Raw genomic sequence first — 18,760 nt, forward strand, 5'->3', positions numbered from 1 at the left:
GCAACCGTTTTCAGACCAAGAAGTTCAGTTGTGATTTTTGGCAAGTTAATAGCTTGAATATGCATAAAAGACAAGGAGATTTCAGTTGGGGGCATCTCTAAGTCAGTTAAAGCAAGTTTTATCAGCATTTTGAAGCAAATCAGATTTTTTGCAAATAAGGGATTTCATCATTTAGCTAAGATATTTGGAAGTCAGTTACAATATAATGATGAAATAGAAGATCAAATCAATGGTAGAAAGAAGAGAGAGATGATTCAGTTGCACAAGATGGATTTCCAAGTGGACACTTTTCGTCTTCAGTTTCAATCCAGGAATTCATCTCCTTGCTATATTATTCTTTCTTTCTTCCATTTGAAGGGTTCTAGTTTTTGCACTGGAGACCATTCTTCAGCATTTCTTCTTATATTGAATAGCTTGTTGAGTTTTATGCAAATAGTTCATGTCTTTTAGGTGATTTATGAAGTATTATGTACATCTTTCATGTATTTGATTTCAAAGAAAGAAAATAAAGAGTGGCAATGTTATCAAATTCAGTCTGAATCTTGTCTCCTATTTGTGGATTTGTAATCTTTTCTAGTTTATGATTAAAGACCATAGATTAGGTTGCATCTTATTTAGTGATGTATGTGATTGAAATACCTTGCTTATGGAGCCAAGAGCCATAGAACTGCTTGGTGTTTATCGTAGGGTTTACTAATTTCATGATGGGATATTCTGAGTATGAGATTCATTTTGATGTAGATGTCAGTTCAAAAAGTGAAGGATAGATCAGGGATCTTGATGTAGAGATATGTCTGAGATTTCCAGGAGATGTATGTTTATAATTCATTTAATTGCCCAATAGATAAGGCACTAATCATAGATAGGATCATTAAATTTTGTTGCTCATACCTGGGTCTTGTTGTCATCAATTTATTCAATCATCTTTACATTTTATGTTGAAGAGCTAAAATGGTCAAGCCCTCACTCAGCTTGTGCATTTCATAGATTTTCATTCAGCTATTATAGATCTCTGTTATTGCATTAATTCTTTAGGAGATATAAGGGGTTCCAATCTGCTTATTAGATTCAGGGATATGTTTTGCACTTGTACGCTATCAGTTGAATCTCAGGTCTACCCGCCTAGGTTTTGCAGAGCCTAAAGAAGAAGAAGGGTCTAGCCTTATAGTTGGCCCCGTGTTTGAAGTGATATGTTGATAATGGGAGTTAGCTGCCCCTAGATGCATCAGTTTCTCATTGGGATAATTGAAAACCTTCCAGCATTTTCAAACACCAACAGGGTCACTCCCCTAATGTTAGACATTTCAAAGTATTTGGTTGTAAATTCTATATTGTTAAAGATGCTAGAAATGGAAAGTTTGATGCAAAAAGTGATGAAGGCATATTCCTTGGATAGTCCACTAGAAGCAAGGCATATAAGTGTTTGAACACTAACACTAACAAGATTATGGAGAGTGCAAATGTAAATTTTGATGAGCATGCAGAAGTTTAGGTTGATGAGTCAAAGAAAATAGAGGACTATAGATCCTTTATATACTTCTATGAAGGAATGATAGTTGAAGACACTACTACAAATGAAGTTGAGAATCAGCAACAAATTTCAAGCTATGAATGTCGAGTCTCAACCTATGAATGTCAAGCTACATTTAGAAGCTAAGCTATAGAATGTAGAAAATGCTCATTCTAGTTCTAAAAATAGTACACATGAAGGAAATGATGAAGTGCCAAACAAAGAAGAAACCAATGACTTTGAAGCTGAAGGATCAAACATGGAAAGAAGGACAGAACCAAGATTAGTTGAGTATGTGAGAAGACATCACCCTACAAATCAAATCATTGGTGACAAGGATGTTAGACCAATGAAAAAGAATAGACTAAGGAATAAATCATGTCTACTGAGTAAGGTTGAACCTAAAATAGTGAAATATGTGCTATAATATGATGACTAGTAAAGAGCAAGAGAAGAAGAGATAGATTAGATTGAGAAGAACAAAACATGGTCTCTAATTACAAGACCAACTGATAAGAATGTAATTGGTACCAAATGGGTGTTTAGAAAAAAACTTGATGAGAATGGTGAAATAACAAGAAACAAAGCTAGGCTAGTTTGCAAAGGCTATACACAAGAAGAAGGAGTAGATTATGGGGAAACATTTTCCCTTGTTACAAGAATGCAAGGAGTAAGAACATTACTTGCATATGTGGCATATAAAAGTTTCAAAGTCTACCAAATGGATGTGAAGTCTACTTTTCTGAATGGTAAACTGGAAGTGGAAGTCTACATAGAACAACTAGAGGGATTTGTAGATGAGAATAACAAGGACATGGTCTAAAAACTACACAAAGTGCTTTATGGATTAAAGCAAGCATCTAGAGCATGGTATGAGAGACTGCACAAATATCTTGTGAAGATAGGATTTGAGAGAATAGATGACAACATCAACCTGAACATCAAAGCTAAAAAAGGTAAAGACATTTTGATATCAAAAATCTTTGTTGATGATATAATATTTGGAGATAAAGATGTTCCATGCAAAGATTTTGCTGATCAAATGAAACATGAATTTGAGATTTCAATGTTTGGAAAAATCAAATTCTTTGTTGGATTACAAGTACATCAATTGAAGCATGGCATATTTGTGACCCAATCCAAATACATCAAGGAGATACTCAAAAAATTTGGGTTCGAAGACTCAAAACCAATCAGCACACCAATGGCAACTAGACATAAGCTATCCATGAATGATGAGTGTGCTGCAGTAAATTAGACATTGTATACGTCAATGATTGGAAAGCTGCAATATGTTATATATAGTAGACCAAACATTGCATTAGCTATTGGAATAGTAGCCATATTTTTTGCAAATCCAAGAGAAAACCACTTGATGGCAGTAAAGAGAATACTAAGGTACCTAAAAGGAACTGATGACTTTGGTTTGTACTATAAGAGGAGTAAAATTTTGAAATAAGAGCCTACACTGATGTAGATTAGGGAGCTAACATCGATGATAGAAAAAGCACCAATGGAGGAGCACTTTTCTTAGGAAAAAGGTTGATTACATGGACCAGCGAAAAGCAAAGCTACACTTCATTTTCTACTACTGAAGCTAAATATGTTGCAACTATTATAAATTGCACCAATATGGTATGGATCAAACATTTTCTACAAGGTAAGAAGGAAGAGGTAACTAAGCTTATGATACTTTATTATGATAATAGAAGTGCTATCAACATATCAAAAAATCCAATAATGCGTGCTAAAACCAAGCACATTACAATCAAGTATCACTATGTAAGAGAGTTGGTGCAAGAAAAACAAGTGAAGATGGAATATGTTATTTCAAAGGAAAAAATTGTTGACATCTTCACAAAAGCACTACCTAAAAGATTCTTTTGAGTATCTTAGATTTAAGTTAGGGGTGATACCTCTAGCCAAGGCTACTTGAAGTAAGAACAAGACTACCCTACATCAAATGAGTTGATTGTTGAAAATTTTACCCATTGATGTAGAGGATGTTTGTTGTAGGATTCATGCCTAAAGTAGTAGAAGTACTAAAGTCTCAAATCAATCACAAGCAAGGTGAAAAATGAAGAAATTGAATGAACTTGTAAGAGCTACACCTACATACTAAGATGCTAATATGTCTTTGGCATTGTTGTCAAAGAGGGAGAAGTAGAAAATTGATCAAGAGGATAAGTTGTGGTAATACTAATCAAAAGAAGATAGAGGGATAAGTTGAGTGAAGGAAATCTTTTTTGATCAGAATAGCAAAAGATGAGCAATATAGCGGGAGAAACACAAAGAACAAGGAGGTAGTAGCAAAGAGGAAGAAGCTAAAATGAAGCAATCAGAATAGTAGAAGGAAATGTGAAGTTACAATTTAATTTTTGGCATTTTACTTACTATTCTAACCTAGTAAGCTTGTGGTTGAATAGTTTAGTCTGATGGTTGATCAGTTTGGTTTGCCATCAATGCCAAAGAGGAAGATTGTTGGAAATCTGATTGAAAAAATCATTGTTGAAGATCAAAGAGGGAGATTGTTGCAAAGAAGAAAGATTATTGTTTTCAATCATTATTTTTTCATTAATGTCAAACTTGTTATTTGTAGGGATGATATTTTCTTATAAGATACAAGTACTATCACTTAGTTGACTGATGAAGAGGATTTGATCAACAAGATGTAACAAGAGCACATAAGGGAAAGGTTGAGTTATGATGTTGTAATGAAGTCCAAGGATTAGTTAAGACAGTAATTAAATGATGTATTGATGACATACTCAAAGATATAGAGGTTGGTCACACTTAGGAACATTAGAGGAAGAAGTTGTAACAAGGTGGAATACAAAGCTTAAACTAAGATTATTAGTGGGTGTCGAGCAAGTTAGTTGAAGCTGAGAAAATTCTCAGTTAGAGCTGAGTAACAAGAAATTCTAGTGTGTGTCAAGTGATCTTCAGGTGCTGAGTGAAGATTAGGTTCCCAACATCAAAAAATCTTAGTTGGTACTGAGTGATCTTCAGGTGTCGAGCATCAAGAAAAACATAGTTGATGCTGAGTAACAAAATATGTGTCGAGCACTAGTAATTCAATAGTGTCGAGCTATTGCATTATTTCAAATGACAAAGATTCACCAAATCTTAGCTAACAAAGTGATTGTCTTGAATTTTTTGAATGAGTTGGAAGATAAGAATGATGAGTTGGTGACATAGAATCCTATGTAAACCATTTTTGGGAAAATTCAAGAAGTTTCTAGAGGAAACAAAATATGGGTTAGATGCAATGAATCCTACCTAATCCATATGAAGTGAAATTAAAGAATGGAGGAATCAAGCAAGAAAAGAACTCCGAGACTTTTATTTAAGGAGTTATAGACCAAGAAGCAAAGACCTACTAATATTGTTGATACTAAAGTGCCAAAACTATGAAGTGGTTGAAGGGTGTCAAGGAGAAGACATCTAGGTGAAGGAAGAGCATAGAGGCTCTACTTTTATCAGTGGTCATGAAGAGATGATTGCACTAGTATATTAAGCATGGAGACTCAAGTAGACTAAGCTTGAAAGGAGGGTAAGTTGTTAGAGTTGCAGTGATTGAAGGCCAGGCAAGGTTATGAGCTAAGAAGTGATCTAAGATCTATAAGATAAGTTGTATTTTGTAGTCAGGTCAAAGATTTTCCTAATATTCTCTAGTAATTGTATTAGACATGAAAAGCCTATGGATTTAGGTTGGTTTGATAGCCATTTATAAATCCTTTAATAGGGTGGCATTCTAGTGAATGTTCTAAAGTCCTTTAACCAGGCCCACTTCTAACAAGGTGGTTAAATCCTCTAACAAGGTCACATTTAATAGTGTGTTGTAAGCCTTTAACAGGGTAGGCCTTTCATAGGGAATCACTTTAGAAGAGTGAGAATTGAGTAGCATGTTATTGGTTTTTTTTTCCAAATTGGGTTTCCATGTAAATCATTGTGTAATGTGTTGATTTCTTATGTGTTATACTTGCATGTTGATTTACAATAACTTGTTGATTAGAGAAGTTAAAGCTTGGATGAAAAAATAGTTGAATGGGCTCACTATACTTAGCAAAAATTTTGAATAGGACATTTGGACCTTGAATAACTAATTCACACCCCCCACCCACCCCCCCGCCCCGCCCCTCTTAGTTATTCTAAAGAATTTATAATAATAAGATGCTAGTTTAGAGGTAGATGATTTATATGTAATGACGTTGAACACATGAAGAGAGATTGCACAGGCAATTCTTTTAAACCCATTACAAATTTGTATTTTTATAATTGTCATGCTTATGGAAAATGTAAGAAACCTAAGTTTGATGGTAATATTGCAAATAGTAGAATGTCTAGGAGTACTAACCCTATAGGAAATGAAAGAGGAAGATCATTGAATAGATCCAATGATGGAGAGACATCTAATGAAGAGAAGAACCAGTTCATGTGTTACAAGTGTAATAATCTTAGACACATTGCAAGGAATTGCAAAGCACCTGAGAATCAGAATGGAACTAATCAGAGGAGAAATGCAGCTGTATGTTAGTTATGTAATAAATTTAGACACATAGAAAGATATTGTAGAATGGACAAAAGGAACTTTAATAAAAATTGAAATAATTGAAGGAACAACAACAAAATGATAGAAGGAATGATAATGGCAGTGACAATAGTTAGAAGGAAGTAATTAAGGAACATGATGAATTCAAGGAAGCATTTATGATAGCTAAAGTGTTGGAAATATAAAAGGGGTAACTAAGAGGGAAAGGGTGAATCAGTTACTACTAAAATAAATCCCATATCCCTTATATGTCAGTACAAATATGCAAATTGAAAACTCAAAATTGCTAATGCTCAGTAAACACACGTAAAAGGTTGTAACTTAGTAATTACTAAAAGTGACTAGTAAATGCTTAACATAAAAACTTTAGATGTCATTTATAATTACCATTACTTTAACATAGTTGCAAACACATAAACAAAAATAGCATGAACACATTTCACACTAGGATTTAACGTCAAAACCCAATTTGGGAAAAGCCACCAATTGCAACTAGTTACTATTTTCACTCTTTTGAAGTGAGCCCTATTAGGAGCCAACCCTATTAAAGGTTACAAAACACACTGACAGGTGTGACCCTATTAGAGAATTTAATCACCTTGTTAGGAGTGGCCCTGTTAGATGTCTTGAGATAATTCAATAGAATTGCCACCTTGTTAGATAATTTGAAAATACCTATTAAGCCAACTTTGTTAAAAGATTTTGATCACTGCTACAATGGTTAGAGAGTGGAAATGAGATGACCTAATTTGAATGCAAATGAATTGATTATTTTAGATCTTTGTTCTAGCTTGTACTTGATCCTTCTTGATCGAATATAGCTTTTCTCCTCCACAAGGATATTCTACTTATCCTTCAAATTTTCTTCCTCTTCTCATGATTAAATCTCCAATAATGTCTTCATACTTTTTCATCCACACTTTGAAACCACAACTTGACCTTATACTAATATCTTTTATATTGTCAAGTTGGCTCAAATACAACTTAGAATAATTAATATTCATCACCTCAGTTGGCTAGAATCAATAGATAGATCAATTAAGCTTAATATACCAAAATAAAAAAATCCTTCATCTACTAACCTAGCATGGTAGAAACTAACTCAAAAATGATTTCCTTTGTTAACCAATAGAAGCTCAGTTAACACTACAAACTTGCAAAAATCCTTTGGCAATCCAATGAACTCGGTTAGCACTGGTTCCATCCAACTTTCCTTCATTAACCAAGTGAGCTCGGTTAACACTCATCTTCTACATACTTTCCTTTGACACCTGAGTGAACTCAGTAGACACTGCCTTCTAAACTAAGCAATCATAGGAATGCTTGGTAAACACAGAAAACTATCTTTACTACCCAAGTGAGCTCAACATATACTGACTAATAATGATATAACATTTGTGTAACATTAAATACAATACACAATTAATTAATCATATCCAAAAATCTCCCTCTATGGCATTGATGGAAACACAACATGTCATAGCACAATGAAATTTTGGGTTCATTCTTGAGAACTCCCTCTATTATTATGAGCTCTTCCTTTCACTAGATTCTTTCTCTATCTACAACAACTTCTGCCAAGTTCATTTAGAACTTTCTCCCTCTTTTAGCAAACTTCTCCTTCTTTGGAATGGCAATAAACTTATCCCTCTTTTAGTTTCTTACTTCTTGTTCCAAATATTTATTAGAGATATGATAGTAAACTTCTCCCTCTTTGACAAGACATGCCAAACATAACAATTCTATCAATACCAATGTACCTTAAGTACTAATTCATTTGTAACATAGCTCTTGTTGATGCATCACTAAACTTTATTTAGTAAACTTCAAATAGGGGAATGACTCCTAGCTTACCTCTTAGATATAGAAATGCATCCTTAGCTAATGGCTTGGTGAATATGTCTACAATCTATTCTTTTGTATATTCCAATCTAAATTCTTTCTATTGTACCAACTCTTGTAAGAAGTGATATTTTATAGCAATGTGCTTTTTTTTAGTATGCATCACTAGATTCTTTGATATGTTGATTGGATTGGTGTTATCATAGTATATGACTATTGGATCCTTGATTTCTATCTCCATTCCTTCCAACAATGTTAGAACAATTAACTATTATTGTCACATATTCTACCTCTATTATGGATTGAGCTATACAATTTTTCTTCTTGCATGTTCAAGACACTAGTCTTTCACCAAGAAAGAATACTCCACCACAAGTTTTTTTTCTATCATTAATACTTCCTGCCCAATCAGCATTAGTAAATACTTTCAAGTCCAAATTTCCTCCAAGTTTATACCATAAGCCATAGTCTTCAGTACATTTTAGATGTTCAATGATTCTCTTGATTTCCATCATTTGATTTTCCTTAAGATTTGTTGATAATCTTGCCACTATTCCAACTATTAGAGCAATATCATGCCTTGTATGTACTATAGAGTACATTTTCCAATCATTGATCTGTATGTGGTGTGATCTACCTTTTTGGAATCATAATTTTTGGAGAGCTTATGTCTAGTAGACATAGGGGTTCCAACTAGTCTTGAATATTCCATTCTAAACTTTGTTAGTATCTCCTTGATATACTTAGATTGAATGATGTAGATAGCATTTTTTTTTTGTTGTATATGTAATCCAACAAAGAATTTTATCTCACCAAGCATGGACATCTCAAATTCTTTACTCATTTCTTCTAAAAATTCTTTGCCAAGTCATCATTTCCTATAAATAGGGTATCATCAACAAATATTTCTACCAACACAATCTTCTTGTCTGGTCCTTCCTTGATATATAAACTACTATTACTATTTGTTTTTTGAAAGATAATTTGTACCAAGTAATTATTAAGTCTTTCATATCAAGCTCTGGGAGCTTGCTTGTGACCATATAATGCTTTGTGTAACTTGCAAACCATGTCTCCTATGATAGAATCTACAAAACCTTTTGGTTGTTCAATGTAGTCTTCCTGATCAAGAATTCCATTCAAGAATGCAGATTTGACATCCATTTGATACACTTTAAATCCTCTATGTGCTGCATATGCTAGTAAAGTTCTAACACCTTTTAGTCTTGTTATAGGAGCAAAAGTCTCACCATAATCAATACATTCTTCTTGAGAATAACCTTTGCGCACCAGTCTTTCTTTGTTTCCTGAAACTTTTCCATCTACATTTAGCTTATTTTTCAATACCCACTTTGTACCAATTACATTCTTATCCTTGGGTCTAGGAACAAGAGTCCAAGTTCTATTCTTTTCTATCTATTCTATCTCTTCATTATTTGTTTCAATATAACTTTCATTTTCCAGAGCATCTTTAACATTTCTAGGTTCAAATTTAGCAAGTAAACATCTACCTTTTAGTTTTCTTCTTGTGATTATTCCATCAAATTTGTCTCTAATGATCTGATCAGGTGCATGATGCCCTCTGACATATCTTGAAAATACAAGCTCTTTGGGATTTGAATTAGTTCCATTGTCTTCATTTTAAGCTTTAGTTTCAGGCTTGGGTTCTTTTATCTATGACTCGAGTACATCAAACTCAGTTTGAACTAGCTCAATAGCCTTTGATTGTGACTCGGGTCCTTCAAACTATAACTTAGGTTGCATTGTCTACAACTTGGTAACTATTGGGGATTTTGGGGACTCAAGAGATTAAACTTCCTTTCTTTTAGATAGATTTGGCAGGGTATCAAATTCATAGTAAACAAATCTTCTATAATCCTCTAGCTCCTTGTTGCTATTTTCTTCACTCTTTTCTGCAAACTTGTCAATACTAACATGTGCACTTTCTATTATTTTATGAGGAAACAAATTCAAAAATTTGTATGCTTTACTTCTATAGGAGTATCCTATAAATATGCCTTCATCACCTTTTACATCAAATTTTCCTTTTCTATATTCTTTCAAGATATAATATTTTCTGCCAAACACTTTCAAGTAACTTACATTAGGTTTTTAGCCATACCATAATTGCTAAGGAGTTTTGTTTGAGTCTTTCTTCAACTGTACTATATTCAAGGTATGAACTATAGTGTTGATAGCTTCCTTCTAGTATTTTAAAGCAACATTGTTTTCAATCATCAGGGTTCTTGCACAATCCATGATAGATTTGTTTCTTCTTTTAGCTATACCATTCTGCTCTGGTGTACTAGGGACCAATACTTGTCTTTTGATTCCTCTTTCAATGTAGAAATTATTGAATTCATTAGAGATGAATTCACCACCTCTATCTGATTGTAATCATTTAAATCTCTAGGTTTCTTCAAACTAGGAATACCTCTTACACTTCTATGTTTTCTTATCTTGACCAGATTATCAAAGTTTACATGGCATAGCCTTTTGTGCTATAACCAACTTTCTTCTGTTTCAGCAATAAAACATGAACAATCATCAAGATCAAGATAAAATAGATTACCTTTTGTTTGCTTGCTAGATCCAACCAAATTTCCTTTTCCATCCAGTAGTTTGGCTTGTCCATTCATGAATACTACCTTGAATCCAATGTTATTCAACTATGCCACACTTAGTAGATTATGTTTTAGACCTTCAACCCAATAAGCATTTTCACATACAAGTTCTTTAGTCAATGAAATACATCCTTTTTCTTTTATGTTACAAGGTTCATTGTTTCCAAATCTCACACTACCTCCATCATAATATTTCATGTGCTCAAACTTTATTTTGTCTCCATTCATATGATGTGAATAGCCACTGTCAATAATCCATATATAATTTTTGTTAACATGAGAGATAAGTGTCATCTTATCACCTTCATCATCAGATTCATCCTTCACAACAAAATATACCATTTAATCTTCACTATTATCAAAATCGTTAGCTATAAAAAAAGATTTCTTACATTTGTCCTTGTAGATCTTGGAATCCTTCTTGTATTTGTGCTAATTTTCTTTTCTTTTCATCTTTGATTTCCTATGAGGCCTCACCCTGACCCATCATAGCATAGATAGCTTATTAACATTTTGATATTTGAGACTTTGATATTTTGATATCTATTTGAGACTAGATGGAAAATGGATTGTTTTATCTATTGATTTTGATACTTTAGTTGTGTTTTACATTATGATATGCACTAAGAACCTAATATTGTGTATGAGATTATCAAGCATATAAGGATGTAGTTTTATGACATGATAGTAATAGATTATAATGTAATGCAAATGTCAATTTAATTATAATGATTGATGGTTATGATGATTTATGATTTGCAGATAATTGTTAATTTGATTATGATAATTTATGACATGCAAATTTTGATATTTTAACATTTTGAATGAAATAATTGAAATGACTAGGAAAGGAAATTTAATTTGAATTATGTAATATAGATGTTCTTATCTGCAATTTTGATATATAAATTTTTATATGACCCCTTGGACTACTGATGCTGGAGTTTAATGTCCAGGAAGTGGAACTTGTTGGTAAATAGATTTGTCCTCTTTTATTTCTTATGAAATTATGACTCTCAAATGCATGAATAATGGACAATATCTATTTACAATAGTTGAAAAGTCATTCTCTGATTACTAACTTTTCTCTAAATTATTAGGTATAGCTCCCTATGTGAATGGTGCTCAAGGAATTATGTTTTATTCCTAAAACTAATGCAGGGTATGCTCTTAACCCGAGAGCAGAAGAGGCAAACCAAATTAAGCCTAACTAGAACTTAATTTAGGCAAGGAAAAACTTCTTGATACTGAAACAGATTCGTGTACCCATACATCTTATGAATGCATAAATCCATTCCCAAAATCAACTAAAACTAAACTAAGTTGAACTTAAATCTGAATTATAACCAATGAATTAGGAAAACTAACAAAATCCTCTCTTTGAATGAATTATAACACTACTTATTACATTCATTCAGATTCCGAAAAATAGGGGAATGAAACTCTGTTCTTCCTTAGTTCTTTGTAATATCGAAAAGGAAATACTAACTAATCACAAAATCTACTGGAACAGAAAATGATTGAAAAAAAATACCATTCAATTGTCTCTGAAACAAAGAGTACTTCACACCAAAATTTTTCTGACCTTTCATTAATCATTCAGCCTTCATACATATAGGGTTGAGAGATGATCGTTATAATAGGAATTTCAATCAATTCATCTTTTGAATATGACAAATGGCAAGATGCTAGTTTGTCAAATTACAAAACTTTACAAAAAGAATTGCAAAATTTATATCAAGAAGTAGAAAAGGAGTGTTAAATAAATCACTTAGATTTCTTTACCTTTTCATTTTTTCCCTATATGCTCTGGCAGCCACTATAATTGGGATCATTTCTTTGTGACTAGGCACATGTACATTGGTGAATCTTAAGAGCCACTTTGAATGCTCTGAAGCCAACTCCTTCACTACATTTAGCTGACTTGTCAACTCTTCAAACACCACATGTATGTATCCACCAAGTTTTTGCAACTCTACCAGTCTATTTTGACCACTTGAAGTCATCCCAGATAGATTACTCAAGTATGTGGAGAAGTTATTTTTCATTACTTCCACCCCAATGAGAGCCTTTCCTTGCCCACTATTTTGTGGATTTGTGTGTAATCCTTGCGTGAGCTCAAATGCTCTGTCTTAGATCTTCTTCACCTTTTCTTTTGTTTCTTTGAGTCCTTCCTCTACCTCTTGAATCATCTCCTACTTGAATTGCATGTTTTGAAGCCATTCAAATAGAGGCTCAGTCCCCTTCTTCAAAATATTCACTTCAAATGCCTCTTTTTCCTTCATTTGGATGACCATATTTTGAAGAGAAATGCATTCATCACACCTTGCCTTTTCTACTACCAAAGTGTTGTGATTAGAAGTGATATTCTCCTTCTTAATTTCTAACCAAAGGATAACATTTCCAATTTGATCAATCAGAATGACTCCATCTATACTAAGCTTCTCAATCCATTCTTTTTTGATTTGGCCAAAATGTTTATCTCTTTGGAGCTGTAAGATGAAGGCTTGCACTTCTTCTATAGTAGGATTCTCAGTAGTAGGTATGTCGGTAATGGTTTCCAATGGAACCACTAGTTGCTTGATAAATCTTTTCAATTCTTCAATTTCTACTTTCATTCTAATTTTTGACAGTTTGACCTGTTCTCCAATTTTTCTTCTATCACCTTGTTACTTGATTTCCATAAGCCTACTTTTGTATCATTTCTAGCCTCTCCAAGATCAATTGAGTGTAGAGTGAAGTCCTCTGGCATCATATCTTCAATTCTCCCTTCCTTGTTTTATTTTTCTACCTCCATAGTTAAGTGCCCTTTTTCTGGATCTTGTCCCAATATTGACAAGGTCTTCTACTTTTTAGCGTTTACTAAGGCAGATCTTGAGCGAACCACTTGAGATACAGCATCTTTTGAAGGAACACTTCCATCTTTTCTTTTCCTCTTCTTTCCCAAAGTATCCTCGAGCCAAGACTCTATACTAATCACTTTGGAGGTTGTTCCAAGTGATTCAATGCTAAAAATTTTCCTCTTTATTGTAGTCGTTGTCACTGTGGTTGCAGAAAAGAGGTTCTTCAAATCTCATGAAAGAAGCTAAGATGAACCTGAAGCTTTCTCTTCTTCTTGAGTTCTCTTCCCAACTTCATCAGACTCAGTGGATTCACTAATACTACTTTTATCATCTCCAATATCTACTATTTGAATACGGGAATTAGTGGGCTTAAGAATAGGAGCACTTATAGATGGTGTAGGGCTATGATGAGGGGATAAGATAGGGGTGACATGAGGAGATGGAGTTGGAGAAGCTTGAGGAGATGGGGGTAGAGCAGCAGGTGGAAGCGAGACTAGAGCAGGAGATTCATCTTTCTACTCTTCCATTTCTTTTTCAACTTTAGCTTGAGCTCCAATGATTGATAGTGATCCACCTTGATAGGTTGGGGCTATTGGAACATTATTCTTTAGGGGTTGATCACCTCCACCTGCAAATTGAGTCAGACCTTGAGCAGGTCTAGTAGTAGCACTAGGTGTGGAACTTTGGGATGAAGCAAGAGTAGCTACAGCTAGAGAAGCTTGAGTAGTTTTACGCTTGCTTTGGCTTTTCTTAGTTGTCCACTCAACCTACTTCCCAGTCCTTTTGATAATTCTTGCCATCATGACATCAAAATCTTCTTCTATGTCAACATATGGTTCAGAACTAATGGGAGTATTCCTCAAATTAGTCATATATGTATTTTTGTACATATTTTGACCATCATCTTCCAATCCCTCCACATCTAAATTTATACCATATGTCTTTATCTGATCAATTGTAAATCTGGAAAAGGCACAATCTTGACTCTCGAGTTCATTCTTACAATCTACCCAATAATCCTCCATGGTTGTCACATGTTTGATTACACTTCCAATTTGGAGCACATCTCTGGCATATCCATTAGGATCAAACAGGGGCCTTACTACTTCATACTCTTCCAATTTGTATTTACTCTCAAATGCTTTGAGTATATTCTTTGCATCTAATCTAGTTTCACAACTATATGCTCCAACTTTTATAGAAAATTCATACCCTTTCTTCCTCAAGCTAGCACTCAACACATTCACTTGGATTGCTTGCCTCACTATCTCCACAAGCATGATCATATCATCTGGATACCTAGGCAGCTTCAGTGGAAATCCATTAAATGCTACAAGACACAAATAAGAAAATGATGAGAACTAAATGAAATAACTGCCAAATTGATCGATGGTCGCCATCACTTTTGGACTGAATCTCCACTTTGGACACCCTTGGAGCTCCCTACAAATCTTCATGGTGAATGCATCATTTACTGTGATGTATTCTACATAAATATTCTATAATTGCAAGCATGGATAAAAATCATAACTTTTTACATTATCAGGAAGATTCTCCATTCTAGGGAGTCCTGGCCACAATTGAAGAGAAGCCAACATGTATATCAAGAAAGAGGACATATAAACTGAATTATAAAACTTGGCTACACTAAGAGCCCTAGAAAGATGCTCACTGACCTCATACGCCTAGTCAATATACTGTGTGTCTGAGCAAATAACTTGCATCGAAAAGAAGTACTACTCTACAAAATTAAACGCTTCTACCTCACCTTTGAGTCAATGCAATAGAACCAAAATGTTAACAATTTTTGGTTTGAGGTCTATGCCAAAAAGAGTTTTAGGGACTCTACTCTTAGCTCCCCATGGCTTTTGAAACCAAGACTGCATGATCTCCTCCTCCAAACCATCTTCTTCAAAGAGTATTCAGGCATGGCTCCACTCATCATTAAATTAGAGAACTCCTCCCATTCTCAAATCCGCAAGAAATTCACTACTACTTGACAATCAATTGAAATCAACACTATTTGTTTAGGCAATAGAATCTGCTTTGTATTTGAGTTGTAATGATTGATGCATTCCAAAATCAACTCTAGTGCTTGTACTGCTATAAGAAACCTAGCTGCTTCTACTAATCTACTTCCCTGAAGTTTTTCTATTATGGGATGAATTGGCTCTACTCTTAATCTCCTTTGAAAATCTTGTATATCATAAAAATGAAGTGAAGTATATGTGATAGTCGACCACACTGACTTAATTCCACCCAATCCATCAAAACCCACGAATCTTGTTGCCATTTTATTTGATGTATGATAGCAAAAATTCAAACAATTACAAATGATACAAGAAGAAAACTCTATAACTTTTAAAATTACTTGAAAGCACTATCCAGTATAATAGTATAACAATGAAATGGTAGTTTGAAATTTTTTTACTTCCCTCTTTATAAAATAACCCTAGATTTTCCCATTAAATTTCATAAATTGTGCCACACGAGAGAAATTAAGGGTAAATTCATTGGATTGGTGGATGTAAAGGTTCTAATGGATTTATCTTTGTCTTTTCACTATTTTTTTTGGCTCAACGGTAACTCTCATTAATTACTGGTTTACTTCCCATTTCATCCGTCTTTTAGAAAAACAAGAATGGAGAACTCCCTAGGGCAAAGTTTTCTTAACTCAATTCTGCATGCAAAAGCCTTATCAATTCACTAATTTGCTTCTATTTACTTGCCCAAAATAATATTCAATTGATTCACATACTTACCACACTTGCAAGAATGATTTTTCTTCAAATTCGGAAAATGACCTTCGAGGGTAGAAAACCCGCAGCGGAGAAACTGATTTCCAATTTTCCTCTTAAGTTTTTTCTTTTACCTTGCTGCCCTAAGTAGTTTATTAAAAACCTTTGGAAAAAATAAAAGAAACTTTGTGAGTGAACAATGGGGCCCACTAGTCACTTTGCTTTTTATTTAGGCCTTTGCAAAAAATTTACCTTTCGGTTTGAAGTCCGCCAGAGGAGAAGCTACTTCTGAGTTTTCTGCCAATGCTTATCCTGATCATCTTAATGAGTTTTGAATAATTTCCACTATGAAAACATGATGCTATTTGAATGATTTAACCATAATGTGGCTTACCTATCCTTGTTTCAACCTACAGAATGCATCTATGGATTCCTGCGAAGTTTCACATTCTAGGTGCGACAAGCCACTATGGAGAAGAAGAAACTTGATTTTTTGCAATTGCCCATTATTTTACTTCTTCTACCCTATTCCCTTTATTTTCAACCTTCGAAAAACACAAAACCAACTTCACAAGTGAGAAGTGGGGCCCATTGGTGTCCTTAATTCCTTTATATACAGCTCTTCAGAAAACTGATTTCTAACTTCAAAATTTGCCACGGAGAAGATCTTTTCTGGTTTTCCATTGATCACTATTCTGATGATTTTCTAGACTTTAAAATGATTCTCACTATGAGATCATGACATCATTTGAATGATCTTTTCATAGCATGATTCACTTCACTTCAATAAATCTTACAAATAGCATTTACCAACCCTGAAAATCACCTTCGGGGTGCGAAAACCTGCTATGGAGAAGTCAGAACCTAATTTTTTGCCAATTCAATTTTCTCTATCTCTAGACTAAATGAGCTGGAATAAATTCAAATGATGTAGCACAATTCAAGAATCCCCATTGAGTATGGTTCTAAACTACCCCTAAGACTCATGATAATCAAGAAATACCACCTGGGCTATATGTGACATAGGAGAAGGGAAAAGATGAAAACTCGATGGAGAAACTTAGCACCTAAAGAGGAAAGACCTATTGACTAGACTTTGACAAATCATGACATTAATTCACTTTCCACTTTGCAAAAATTGTGTATGGTGAAAAGTGGGGCAATAGCTAGCTCTGACTGGGGACTTGGGTAGAGTATGCCCAATAAAAGGGACTTAGAATCTCTAGTTCCACAGAAGGAAATAAAAGGTGGCAGTACAACAAAAACAAAACAAAGAAAGAAAACAAGGAAAATACACCGGAAAGGGAAGGCTAACTAAGACACACACAACTCTAAGTCTAACTATGGTACATTGGGTTACCTATTTTCAATTTTTAACTTGGTAGAGCTTGAGATCCTGACCATTATATGTCAGGGGCAGTGCTTCACCATCTTCATACGCTAATTTGAAAGAATTATTTTCAAATGCCTATTGAATTCTAAAAGGGCCTTTCCATAGAGTATTAAACTTTGTACCCTTTCCTTTTGGAGCCTTTCTTTTGTCTCAGAGTAGAACCATATCTCCCACCATAAATTTTTGAGGTCTTGTTTTCTTGTCAAAAAGTTCTTTTACTTGCATTTGGTGCTATGTGATATGATCAACAATTTCCATCCTTTCTTCTTCCAGTTTACTCAGATATAGGATTCTCTTTTCTAGACCATCCTTATAGACATCATCTTCAATTACTGTTCTGAGTTGGCTTGTGGCCAATTCCAATGGTAAAGGTAGATTAGCTTCGTTTCCATAAACCAATTCAAAGGGGGATATACCAATTGCCCTCTTGAGTGTCACCCTGTCTGCCCAGAGTGCCTCATGAATCTTTTTGTGTCAATTTTTCTGATTATCTGAGACCAACTTCTTAACAATATTAACTAAATTTTTATTGCTAGACTCTACCTATCCATTCCCTTGAGGAAAATAGTTAGATGAATGACTAATGGTGATCCCATACTCAAAATAGAAGTCAGTAATTTCAATTGAAGAAAATAGGATGCGTTATCGATTACTAACTTAATAGGAACACTAAACCTAACTAGAATGTTCTCTTTTATGAATTCACACACCACCTTAGAAATAGTCTTCTTTGTGGCCCTAGCTTGTACCCACTTAGTGAAGTAGTTGGTTGTAGTTATGATATATTGATGACCAGCTATGGATGTAGGAGTAATTGGACCAATGAAATCAAGGCCCCATTGCTGAAAAGGTCCTTCAATAATAACAGATCTTAGTGGTAGTGCAGCTAATTGAGGGTGACCAGAGAACATTTTACACTTTTCACAGTTTGCCACCCATGCATATGCATCTTTGAACATCCCAGGCCAGTAAGAGCATTGCCTTATTATTTTAAAATCTGTAACTAAAGAAGACAAGTGTCCACCATAGGCCTCATCACGAAATGCTTTCAACATCTTTTCCTACTATGGTTTATCTACACACCTCAGAAATGTACCATCAATAGCCTTTTTGAAAAGCTTGCTATCCCAAATCACATACTTGGCCACTTTTAACTTAAGATCTCTTCTTTCTTTTGCATTGAAACCTTCTAGACATTCACCATATGTTGAAAGGTAAGAAATGTTTTCGAACCATGAATCATAGAGACCTACTACTA

This window comes from Cupressus sempervirens, chromosome 10, assembly GCF_028749045.1.
Source record: "Cupressus sempervirens isolate cs-2001-9-10 chromosome 10, ASM2874904v1, whole genome shotgun sequence".
In the NCBI taxonomy this organism is placed as follows: Eukaryota; Viridiplantae; Streptophyta; class Pinopsida; order Cupressales; family Cupressaceae; genus Cupressus; species Cupressus sempervirens.